The sequence below is a fragment of the Bidens hawaiensis genome, unplaced genomic scaffold, assembly GCF_021521415.1.
Source record: "Bidens hawaiensis isolate Kalapana, Puna unplaced genomic scaffold, B.hawaiensis_p1.1 tig00006845_1, whole genome shotgun sequence".
NCBI classification, from domain to species: Eukaryota; Viridiplantae; Streptophyta; class Magnoliopsida; order Asterales; family Asteraceae; genus Bidens; species Bidens hawaiensis.
Window position 1 is genome coordinate 977,796 of NW_027491467.1, and position 14,261 is coordinate 992,056.

Sequence of the window (14,261 nt, forward strand, 5' to 3'; positions counted from 1 at the left end):
AAAACAACAACCGTATAGGGACGAGTAACTCATGAAGATAGCGTCGGATGGATTTTAGCCATATAACTCGAAGACTCAACCGAGAACAAAAATTCCGTCTCGTGGAAGAACATATGAGCCAGAAACAAAGAGGACTACAAATTCTTTATTAAACATTTGTAGGCAGTACTATATGTCTGGAGATAGTAAACTGTAAAAGGATGAAATTCACAACCAAATTATATGTAAATTAAGCTTAAAATGACACAGATATACTGAACATAAATATATGTTAGAAATGCTTTTTGCACATGCAAACAATTCTAAAGTTTTTCTTTAGAATCACAGCAGTGTACAAGTGAACGATGCATGATATACACCTCCAGTACAACATTCCCAGATCCACAATAGTGCAAGTGTACCCCTACCTACCTACCAATGCAATGCAATGCAATGCAATGCAATGCAATGCAATGTGTACAATTTCACCAATGCAACATTTCTAATGAAAAATTAACAACAATTTTAATGTGTCCAAATCATGAATCATACATACATAAGCAACAACTTGAAGTATATTATCGAATACATCGAAAGCGAAAATAGCGCCCCAATGTGCTGCCAGAACAAGAGCGCCGAGGCTTCACTAACCGCGTATCCCCTCAAACTAGCGATAGCCCCAAACAAGATCGCGCTAGGTGTAGTGTATTGCAACAAAAGCACAAACTGAAACATTCGATCGCCTTGAATCAACAAGTTCATTTTATCAGCTAACATCACGACCATGATCCCTAGCATCGGAAGTACCAATAGCCTCGCGACTAGAATCCCGATTGTGGTCCTCATCCCGAGCCTAGACTCGTTAGGACCCTCGGCTATCATACCTCCAAGAACCAGCATAACCGAAGGCACCATGGCTCCAGCCACTATGTCTAGACTATCGGTCAAGAATGCCAGTGGCGCGTCATCACCGTACACAATAGACTTCAAAATCGGGACCATTCCGATTATTAAAGCCAAAAGAGTCGCAATAGTTGGCGGTTGAAGAATATGCCGGACAGGGGTCTGCTCGGCTACAATTCTTATCTTCCTAACCATCCTCGGCTCGGCTAAACACCTAATCGATTTAGGGCTTTGCGGGCGCTCATGCCCGTCTTGCAACAAATCAGGGTCTTGAAAAGAAGACTCTGAAAAGTCTGACACATTCGCAAAAACCCGTGCAATAAACGGGGTTTTGCAATGTACAGTCTCTTTATCATCCATCCCAGGCCACTCTGCTTCATGCAGAAGTGGCCTGCTGAGGTCGTTCACGGGTAAATTCTCGTGAACAACCTCAATCTCACCCACATCCTCTTCAACAACCTCATAATATTCCATTGGGGGCTCCATCATATGGTAAACCAAAGTATAAACTAAAAGGACAGACACCCATTGGGCTAGTGACACGTAAGCGGTCCCGGCTGTATGACAGCGGGACCAAACGACGTGTCACCGTTATGACAAACCGAACCGACAATTGCTAAAATAAGATTACCCGTGTTCCCGAACCCCGTGACAATAACGGTGAATCGGAAAAACTCGGGTGGCGGGCGGCAAATAACCGCCACTAACAACCCCAAAAGACAACCGATTACCGTACTGATTATGACGTTTACCGGTATAAACCACCATAAAGCTAGATTCTGTACGGAAACTGATTGACCCAGATGGATAAAGATTGTGCAAGGCAGGAACAAAGCAAAGACAAGCTTGCTAAGAAGCTTGAAAGTCGATTTTGGGACGATTTGTGTTCGTGGGTGTGCGAGAAGAATACCGATAACAGTAAGACATAGTAGCTTCAGTAATGGAACAACAGCATGTATGAGTTTTTGTTGACCAAACTGAACATCTGAATCAAACAAGCCCATCACAAAGTGAGATGTAAGATTCAAAGATTGAATATTTAACTAGTTATTGGGATCATAGAACATGAAAGAATAAAGATATGTTGCAGAGAACACATGGGATTTGCAGGTGGAGATTATTATTATTATTATTATTGGTTGTGGAGAAATTATTGATGCCACAAGGCTCTAACAAGTCAATTGGATATAAATATAATAGTAATAATTTATGGGGGGTGTGAGAGTGATGGATTGGGAAGAAGACAAGTAGGGGGCCAAACAAACCGTGTAGAGGTGGGTTTGGGGTTTAGGTTGGAGGTATATGTGTAGAAAGATGTCCTTTTTAATGATACATTTTTTGATTTAACAAGTGTCATGTCACCATCCATCTTTGTCTAGGGTGAATCATAAAGATATTTATTACGTTGGGTGTATGGTATAGTTATGAATATCAGTTAAATCGTTTTTGGGCTTTTGGTTATTAATTATCAAACCGGTATTTTGTCGGATGGTTAAAACCGGTTAATCTGAATAATCGGTCTTAGTTTCTAATCGATTTTTGAGTGGAAATCTTTAAATTATGTGACCAGTTTGGTTTGGTTAATGATAGGTTAACATTATTAACTTATTGAAATTAACTTATTAATAGGTTTCGGTATGATTCCGATTTTGGTTAATTGGTTTGGATTTTCACCTCTAGTGGATGGGCTGAATTATTCGATTTTAACACTACTCATTCAAGCATAACAACCATAGCCCATGCGTTTTAAATCATGTAATTCGCAGTCGATTTATTTAATCCATTTATCTAAATTTTTCTAAATATGACAAACATGTTGTCGGTAGTATTTAAGTTGCAAACACACCGATCAAGTTGATGGACTTTAAAAATAGTTTAAGTGGATAAAAGTGATGAGCTGATCCACCTGTTTAACTAAGTGGGTTAAGCAAGCTATTCAAAATACGATCAGTCTAATTAAATAAGTTAACCTAAGCATGACATATTTTCAAATAACTTATATATTGCTAAAAGACTAAAACCTTATTGTTTCGTATTGTGTTGGAAATTTAATAAGTCTTTGATATATTTTGTTTTGAAGTTTACGTCAAGTATTTAATTTTTGACTTTTCTTATTAGTGATATATGGATGGCAGATGTATGTTATTTAAAGTATGTCATTTGTCATTGTAAAGATATCTTTGGGGTAAGCCGGCTATTTGACAAAATAACAAAAGCAATGATTGAAATAGGTTAGGTACATGTTATTTGTTGAAGAATAAATAAATTCCTAGAGGATAGAATAATAATAATTTCATGGGCTTAAATTTGAAAAGAAGGTAATTATTTGCGTATCAAATACTAGGGAATAACAATAATTGTGCCGGTTTTAATAGGATTAGGTTCTTGGATGGTTGATGGTAACTATCTAATAGCAACCATAAACATTTTTACCATAATAGTAATACTTTACCTAAACTTTCTTTTCTTTATTTGAAAAGGCGATAATATGAAAACGGAAAGGAAATATCAACCTAATAGTCCTTTTTTTAAAAAAACAGTTTCAATAGCTAATAGTATTTTCTTTCTCAATTTCAATAACTTGCATTTAAAAAGAATAAATATTATTATATATTTGATTTGAAAATGTACTTTGTGTATATATGTAATATGTATATGTCATTTTTTTAGGCTTATTGTGCTTCATCTGGAAACTTTTCATGTGTTCGAAGGTCCAATTGTTTCATCATGAAGAGGTTTGGCACATACTATACATAGTGGTTAATGCCCATAAGGCATTTTCTGTCACATCTTATCAACACTCTTTTACCCAAAAACAAATGGTCAATGTCCTCTAATACGCACTTTCAATTAATATCACTTCAACCCATGTACATATGACTTTATTATAGAAACATTCATGACCCCTACACGCTATTATAATATATGGGGCTGGCGTAGAGCTTTATACGCCTCTATAATGCCCCTTACGGATGGTCTTATTTCAAGCTTAGTAGAGAATAAGTAGAGAAACTATAGAGAAAGGAGAGTCGTTTAGTATTGAATGCTTATGACTTGAATTAATGTTTAAATAGTTTATTACAAAATTTGAAAATAATAATAATTTATATAAGAAAAGAGAGAGAGAGTATAACCGTGTCAACACGCTCAACTAGTAAAATATCGATTCTTTTGACCAGTCAAGTCTGTTATCTAATACGCTAGCCCGCCATTTTTTCACTTCATTTTTACATATAAAAGACTCCACGCTATAGGAAAGGTTGATTGCAAGTTACATAAACAAATTCAACAACCTTATAAAACTGTAAATGACAACACAAGCGGATAAAGGCACACTCAACATCAAAAGTGTCAATGTCCCAAGAGCCAAACTCGGCCTAGTGTTCATCAAACACATTTGTAACATTCTCATGACTTCACATACATCTCTAATATAATCCTCATAATATTTCTTCTCCCACTCCATCCAATTCTCCGATGGCAAACCTCCCATCTCCTCCGTCTCCGCCTGCTTTATTCGCATTCTTAACACAATCATGTTTCCATCCACAAGATTTCCTCCATCATTGGTCCCTCTTATTGCATTGACAACATAAGATTATTGCATTGACAACATAAGATTTAGCCGTAGTACGGCTGAAAACAATCGTTTGTGAACGACGACAATGGCCGGTTGTGATGGATGGGACCAGAAAGGATGGGGTTGGACAAAGATATTGCTTTCATTGGAAGTATGATGTTTTTGTTATGGAGGGGTTTTGGTGTTTATAAAAGGAAAGTTGTGGGGTGTAGGGATTGAGTGTCGGCTAAGTTTACTCTTCTTATAGATAAAGAAACAAGAAATTTATGATTAAAACGTGTAAAATGTGCAAATTCTTAAGGGAGCAACGTCCAAGTTAAAGGCAGTTGCATTCATCATGTGACACGTTTACGTGTGAAATTTTGCTTAACAAAATATCCTACTTGTAACTTACTATTCTTTGCAACATACGGATAAGTAGAGAACGGTTATATTCTTTTTTAATGTATTTTTTTTAATGATTCTTTGTCAATTGAGAAAACAAATAGATTCTGGTTTGACAACTAACAGGAGTTTTTTACCAAAATGAGGGTGTGGAAAAATTTATTTACCAAAATATGTGATTTTAAAAATATATACCAAAATATGATAAATACAAAGTCTCATAAATACTTAAATTGTATTTATCATATTAATAATATATCGTATATGTATAAATACAGTATTAAACTTTGGCTTGGCAACGCAGTTCCAACGCATTTTTAATATGTTTTTCGACGCAGTTCTGACACATATGTACATCGACTTCCGACGCAATTCTGACACATTCGCATTGTTTTCCGACACATATATAAATTCCAACGCATTTATTTTTTACATAATAAATCCAGAAAACGAAACAATTTAATTTTTATAGAAAATTCACCAATAACCTGAATATATAAAACAGCAACAAATTCACGCATAAAGCAATGTTTACCATTTAATAATTAAAAACAATGAAAGTCGTTACAAATCCCAAATCCACTACAAATTGACTCGTCTAAAACAGTACATATAAGACTACTACTGATTGTCGGGAGGTTGCCAATTTCTCATGGGTTCCGAATATCCTATCCCAAACCCGGTCTCACACGACCTTTTACAAGCTACCACATATCAGAATCACTTTCTACTAAAATCTGGTCCATACTTCTCTATCATCGCTAACAAGTATTCCTCCTACAAATAATCACAAACAACACGATTGTTAGTATACTACGGTTCATACAATAAATATATAAAAATGATACATAACTTACATTAGATTCATTGGCTTGTTCAGTATAAAGCACCATCCCCTCCAAGGTGTTAACGTCGAGCTCTCTAGCCAACAGTTTTTCTTTACATTCTTTTTTGTGGTGGGTAACAAGAAAGTGTTCCTCAAAAGTTGGTTCGCTGTCAAAATACCCTCCCCCAGATAAATAATAGAAAAAAAAGTTATAAGTATTAAATGACACATGATTACAAAAATTTACAGATATACTATTAGCTTACTAGTGTTGTAACACAATAATCATTGCATCTAATTGGGCCGCCTGTATGCCGAGAAAATTTACCACTGCTGTCGGTAATCATGTGGTTTTCTTTGCACTTTCGGACTTCTTGTGCCATCCCTTTGTATCCCAAACCTGTGAAAATATATGAGATATTTCAAAGCAGTTTGTCATTTCATTGAATAAATTTGTTTGTTTCAAATTTATTAGATAAATTCAAATTATCAAATGCTAATTTTAACTTTTGCAGCAATTTTAACAAGCCTACATTACCTCTTGTTTAAGGGAATTCATATGAGATATCATACAGTATGTTATTTAATTAATAACTATTAATCATGTAACTTAAATACAAACTTTCATATCGAGCAAAAACCTCTATAAATGAAATCAACCAAACAGATAGTGTAACAAGTGAAAGAGCCATATGTGATCAACTACTTGCAAATGAAACTAAAGATCTGGATCAACAACACTACACATTATCCATCTATACAACCACTTGTCTGTTTCTAGTTAAAATAAAAATAACAACATAAAAATAACGGCTGTTAAGAATTTTAGGTTAAAAAGCTAGCAAGTCAAATTGTTTTATATACTAATGGGCTGAACATAGAAAACAAAATAAAAATTAATGGACCCTCAATATGGGCTAATGTTTTTGTATATTCTAGTGGGCCCCAAGCCTACTCATATTGATTCGGTGATGCACTTTGATTCGCTTAATCGGTTCGGTTATTTTGTTTTTTAATATATGATTTATCGGGAATCAAATAAAAAAATATTTTACAAAAAAAAAAACAAATTGTTGAAAATGTGTGGCGAATGTGTAGTAAGTTGCTACACATTTGTCACGCATTTTCAAATCTGATAGTCGTTATTCGATTTCCGAGGTTCATACGTAGTTTTTTATTATTGCATCTTTTACACAACGTCATTATACATGGATTGCTTTTACCTCACAAACTTATACATATTAAACTCACATACGTGTGCGTGTAGAGTTAGAACTTATAACTTAGAACTACCACTTATATTATAAGTATAACTGTAATGTTAAACACATATACACGTAATTGTATAACATGTACATGTATGAGTTAGGAAAATAAAAGTATTCCACTTATGGTGAGGTTATACAAAATATGGAAGGAAAAAACAAACGTCGGAGACCCGTTAGACAAAAAACATAATCAAGCAGTTAGACTTGCGTAGCAAATAAGTTGCAAGTTGCTACGCATTTCCTTCAAATTAATAGTTGCGTCAGAAATGCGTTGGAACCTACATTATTAATTTAATTAATGTATTGATAAATACAAAAATAAATTTTGTTGTCATAAATGTGTCGGAAATTCCGACACACTTCCAACACAATTTGAATTATCATTTACTTATCGTATTAAGAAAAAACAAAATACAAAGAAACAATTCGTTTACTTCTTGAAACTAAATATAAACCGTTCGATAGAAACCGTAATGATTAATGAATCAAGTAAAACAATGGCTAGACACACTAAGAAACAATTCTTTCTTTCACACCGATACGTTTAAATATGTTACGCTTCTGATATTTTCTTTTCACATAATCGAAACTTGTTATCAAATCCAGCCTGCGATTCCGAAACCGGCATTTGAACTTGAATAATCAAAACCAGAGATTGAACTTGATAAATCGATCCAAGTTGCGATTGAACGAGAATAAACGATTGAAACCTGTGATTGGAATAATGAGTTTTGAAAAGCCATTGAAACGAAAATTTGGAGAAGTAGAACGTTAGTTGGCTTCTTGAGGAAGTGGCCAAGTGGGTCGTATTTTTTTTAATTATTTATGAGTTAAAATAAAAGAAATAGAAAAAAAACATATTTTTGTAAATACTTTTAAAATCATCCATTTTAGTAAATAAATTCCCCCACCCTCATTTTGGTAAAAAAAAACTCCAACTAACAGAGTTCAGTTACTATATGAAGAACTATCCAACAAATTCACACCATATTCGTATTCGTAATATTTTTTATGCATAACAGAATTCAACCATCCTTTGAAACTAAAAAAAAAAACAGAGGTCGGAGTCTACTTTTATGGTTTTTAATTATATTTATAAAGTTATAGTTTTTAATTATATTTAAAAAAGCTTGCCGTTTTCAATCTACAATTTAAGAACTTTTTTTTAAATGAAAAAAAAGCATCTAAAGAAGAAGATGGTCCTGTTTGGTTGAATGATGTTAACAATTTAAAATGTGCAAAATATGATGTACAAGTAATTTAAATTTTTTTTTGTAAAAACTCACATCTCGCGTATGCAGGGCCGGCCCTTGGGGTGGCATAGTGGTCGGTAGTCACAGGTCCAACACTTCACTAGGCCCGAATTTTTTTTATAAAAAAGTATATGTATTTTTATTAAATACAATATGTATATTTAATGTTTAAACCTAATTGCATAATCACTGGCTTAGTCTAGTGGCAAAGAGATATTTCACTCACAATCAAAAGGTTATGGGTTCTAGTATCATATTAGACATGTTTAATCTTATATTTATACAAAAGTTTTTTACACAACTCAAACTATAATCAAGTAAACCCATATAAATATTAAATTGTTTAACTCAATAAAATACTCCTTTTACTTAAGGTCCAAAAAAGATTTTCGCCTTCGGCTCAAAACTTTTTTTGCTTTCTCGGAGTCAGCCCTGCGCATATGTGATATATGTGTCTTCATGTCTCATATCAGCATCATAGGAGGACTAGCATATCGTGTATACCCGTACACGATAAGATATGAACACGAAATGTGTATACCTGTACACGACACGAAAACTTATCGTGTACCTGTAACCCAAACACGAACATGTTACTACTTGGTATACAAGATAAAACACGATAATGGATAGTGACGAGGGCTAAAGATGGTCGGAGAGGGCTGGATATGGCCGGAGAGGGCTAAAGATGGCCGGAGAGTGATGAAATGATGATAAACTGATGGTCGGCGACGGCCGACGGGTAATGGACAGCGACGGGATGATGGTCGGCAACGGAATGATGGCGGGCGACGAGCTGAACTCTGAAGATGTAATTGCTGAGAGTGAGAGGCAATGGACTGTGGAGGCTGAGAGAAGTGATAAAGTTAGAATGGAATTTAGAGTTAGGAGTTAGAATATAATATAAATATTTATATTATATATATATATAGAGAGAGAGAGAGGATGGTTCAGGAGAGAAGTGAAATTACTGCGAAAAATGCGAGAAGTGAATCTAGACCATTGATTATGTGTAATCAATGGTACACACTAACAATGGCATTTTTGTAATAAACTAGAAAATACATGTTTACTAATTTAGAGAAAAAGGATACATTAGTCTTTCTATAATAACTTCATATATGGTAAGAGAATATACATTTAATAATCCTATTAAATTTCCTTAAAAATCTTCTACATAGTGCAAATTAATTATTAAATCACCTTCTTCCATTTAGAAAAACTTATTACTAGTATTAAAAACTTACTTCAATCACGTTCAATCATCTTGCCACATACTTGTATTCTAAACCTACAATAGTTGAGGTAAATCATTTACATCGACAGTGTAGGTTAGTTTTTTTTTATTTATTTTTTGTTTTGTTTTGATTTGTTTTTTTTTTATTTTTTTGTTTTTTGTTTTTGTAGGTTATCCTAAAATTCTATTTGTCAAGTATCATGGCGTGTGTAGGAATATGTTCAACGGTGTAGAGTATGTTCTTTATTATGTGTAGGATATCCTATAATTCTATTTGTCAAGTATGATAACGTGTGTAGGTATTATATATGTGTGTAGGAGTTTGTTCGATTGTGTAGGATATCATACAACTCTTTATTTCAAGTATGATAGCGTGTGTACGAATATGTTAACTTTGGAAATTTGTTGATCCAAATTGTTGAATATAAGAAAAAAATGATCCAAGCAATAAAAAAAAATAAGAATATTTTAAAAAGTTGATATTTTAAATAAATATTTAGATAACTAAACTAGAGACTAGTCATAAAATTGATATTGAAATTAAAAAAATCATTAAACAGGAAAATATAGAATTTTAAATCATCATGCTTAAATTAAAATTTTGTTGATCCATATTGATTATGTTCTTGGGTTGGATTTTTTTTAATGTTAATGTGATAATAGAATCAACCATATCAATTATATGACACATATTAGTGGTACGTAGTTTAAATCTTGTGTAACATTCTGATTATCTGGAACATAACCATTTTTAACTAGGTTGATTAATTTGGGTTATAAGGATAATAAGAAAATGATTTTGATCAATAATTCATAAAAGAAGTTATTGTTAGTTAACTTTTAATTGGAAAAGATCCATCGTTGACAAAAAAAATAAATAAATTATATTAAATATAAATAAATGAAACAATTATTGTCTAACTTTCATCAAATATTAGACTGAGGGTAGCGGGGGGTGAGGGGTGGGCGCGGCCGCCTACGTGGCTCGCGAACACCGCTACACCCCTCCGGTGAAGGCGGGCGCGGTTGGGCGGCGTGGCTGTGGTCGCGGGACAGAAACTAGCCGTTGGGCTGTGGGTTTCAAAAAACTAGCCGTTGGCTAGTTAATTTCTTCTTTTTTTTTTACTAAATAACACATTATAAATAATTACCCCATTTTATAACAATAACACATCATTCTCACTATATTTCTCTCTAATAATTTTAGAATCTATCAAGTTACAAACCATGTCGGGTTGGGGCAACATCAACGACACTCAATTTCCCGAGGAATGTAACTACATGGACGACAATTCGTTTCAAGAGTTCATTGGGATGTCACAACCTGATTTTTCGGTCCCGGAAACACAACCGGAGCCGGCAAAACGATCCCACAAAAAGAAGGGAAAGAAGACCGGCGAAGCGGATGGTCCTTCGGCACCGGAGAAGCGGAAGACTACTCCGTGGTCTAAAGAAGAGAAGCTTGCGTTGGCGAAAGCTTGAATTGAAATATCCCAAGATCGGAACGCGGGTAAATTATTTCGTGAATTTTATTGTTTAATATATCTTTTAAGTTTTATGTGTACTTATTACATTTTTTGTTATTTATTTTGTAGCCGACTTTCAAAAAGCTCGAGTTTTTTGCGCCAAGGTTCGGGAATGTTTTTATGAACAAGTGGGGGGTAGGGCTCGTACCGATAATATGATATCGGGTCGGTGGACCGATACTCGTAAATATGTAGGATTGTTTACCAACATACATAACCGCAATGTTAACCGAATGCGGCCGAGTGGGTCCGATGATCTCGCGGTTTACCAATTCACTTGTGATGAATGGAAACAAGAGGTGTTGCGGAGGTATGGGGTGGTGAAGACGTTTGACGATGGCTACTTGTGGGAGGTGTTAAGAAAGTGCTCGAAATGGATTGAACTATATGCGGAGGACTTTGCCGAAGGGGCAAAACGTACAAAAACTAGTGCGTCCGGCACATACGTCTCTTCGATCGGGTCGGAGAATCATATTGACTTCGACCTAAACTTGTCTGAAGGTCATTTGAAAGACCAAGGTTGTAGCCGCCCTCCGGGTAGGGATCGTGGGAAAAAAACGGTTGCTGATGGCGACTATAAAAAAGAAATTAAGGAATTGTCAAGTGGCATCCACTCGATTGGTGAAGCTCGACACAAAAGAAACCGTTTCAAGAGTTTGGCTTTTCGAGCCAAAGACTTTAGCCACCTACCGCCATACGACCAAGCGCTAATGGAGGAAGAAAAAGAACGTATTCGGAAGGAATTGACAACACAAAAATAAAAGCGCTATTTATATGTATTTTTTTATTTTCCTTTTTATTTTCATTTTTATTTATGTTTTAATGAAGTATTTTAATTTATATTTGTGTATATAACAAAAAAAAATAATAATAAAAAATCAATCAAGCCCCTGATCACCTGGACCACTACACCCTCTGGGGCTTTGGTTGAGGGGCTTGATCCTGTACCACATCAACGCCTACGTGTCAGATTTTGCTTGGCTCACTTAGGGGCTCAACCAAGCCCCATTACCCTTAGCCTTAACTAGTTACCAAAATTTAAGAAAAACTCATTTTTTCTAAAACACCCTTATGAATAAAGTAAATCATAAAACAAAAGGAAATTTCTGATTGGTTGGATTGATTTCTGACACTTTTTGCAATAACTTGATTTATCTTCTGAACTTAAACATATATATATATATATATATATATATATATAAATATATATTTAATTTTATAAATAACCAAGTATTAACATGTATCTAACAGGTATTTTACTTGTTAAGACACAAAAATTAACACGTAAGTTCGTGTCTACCTGTTTAGTACACGAAGCCTGTTAAGGCCTTATTTGTTACATGCTAAGGTCGTGTAGGTACGTGATATGTATTCGTGTCTCATGTATAAATTGTCAGCCCTACTTCATAGACCCTGTTGTCTTGGCACACATTGCATTAAACACAGTAACTAAATGAAAGCATCTACTATACTATGCAAATAAATCAAAATATTTCAAGAATTGACAATAAAAGTCAAACACACGCCTAGTGTTTATACTTGCATATTTGCATAATCTTATAATCCTTTAATGACACCATTTTTTTCTCACGCAGAAGCAAGTTCATCCTTTTGGTGTTCATTCTGCAACAATTTGTCCTGTGATGGTATATTTTATGCTCCCCTCAACTTTCCATATATCCCACACTTCAACCTGCAAAAAACTGGATTCTTGATGTTAATAATGAGATTTAAAACGGGAGAAACCAACCGGCAGCGAAGGGTGATCAAATGGTAAACCTTTTCATAAGGAGTTCACCACACTTTCGAAAAGTAATATGTTTTCTTTAACACTGTGATATGCCATTTCTCTTATTCTTATGCTCATGCGTGTTGCCTGAATGAAGAGGTATGTACCCGCCTCAACACGGAGCAAGGCGGGTCAACCCACAAGATATAGACAAGAGGCTTGAAATCAAGACATTAAGAAGTCACAAAGCCAAAACCTATGCGCATGGCGCATATCACATATGCTCATGCATCACATGCTCAGGCATCATATGCCCAGGCACCACACATGCTCAGGCATCATATGCCCAGGCACACATATGCTCGCGCATCACATATGCTCACGCATATCACATATGCGCGCGGCGCATATCACATGCTCGTGCATATCACATCTGCGCGTGAGAATAAAGAGAAGACCTCGCGCATCCTCAGGATTGGCGCATATCACACATGCACATAATCAACCTCGTCCTTATCCAAATCAGGATTAGGGCAACCCTGATTGTGCACGTCAGACAACCTTCCAGAAGGTATCTTTTTAAGGAATAAGAATATGCTGATGCTGACAGCTGCCAAATGAAAGGTGGACAACTCAGCATGACACATGTGCTACCACGTGATTACAACCAATGAGAAAGCACCAGGTGTCCCAGAGGACACGTGGCGCAAAGCGATTGGAGGAGGCCAACAAGGCTGAGTCCAATCAGTGGAAACCCTAGCACTATAAATACAGCATCAACTCCACAAGGAGAGAGACATTCATTCACATTCAATCATATTCAATTACATTCAATCACGGACAGTTACAGCCAGTAACATACACAATCATATTCAATCACAGAGTATTCAGCTATCAAGCAATACTCCCGAGATTTCCTTACGCTCTCATATTATTATCTTCTCCACAAATACTTATTCTCACACCGGAGGGTTATCCCAAAGAGGACCCCTCTGTCCCTTTCTGAGGGGTAAGTTGACGGTGCTGTTCATTTTGTAGGTGGAAGAACCCAGATCCAAGAGAAACCATCGGTGAAGTTGCATAATCACACCCGAGGAAAGTAGATCGTCTACCAGTGAGTCGATCCACGTCTCTTCATTGGCGCCATCCACTGTTACAACGGCAATCAGATCTCATCAGATCTATATATAAAAAAAAAAAATCACCATGGTTTCTGGCGTTCATAACGTCGATCAAGCTCTGGAGGATATTGAACGTGAGGATGTTAATGAGGGACAACAGTTTCTGAGGGCGCAGCGTGATTCTACGCGCGCCACCAGTAACCGTCCTTTCATCACAACTCCTCATGGCCAGACTGAAACTCCTCCAGACGATCTTACGTTACAAAATCTTGCCTGCGCGAAACAAAAAGGACCAATGGGTCCAGAAGAGGAAACAAATGATCCTAAAGAATGGCTCATAAACGAGCAGCGGCGTCTAATGGACAAGTATAATGAGATGGTCAAACAGAAAAAGCTAGCCGACTTAACACAAAGGCAAGCGCTTGATAAGCAAACTGTTCATGGAACAAAAAGAC

At 35.6% G+C, this 14,261-nt stretch overlaps 1 pseudogene; it reads right to left on the reverse strand.

Moving 5' to 3' along the window:
- Nucleotides 1-446: 446 nt before the first annotated feature.
- On the reverse strand, nucleotides 447-1,971 carry LOC143633690 (protein PIN-LIKES 2-like; annotated as a pseudogene).
- Nucleotides 1,972-14,261: the final 12,290 nt, after the last annotated feature.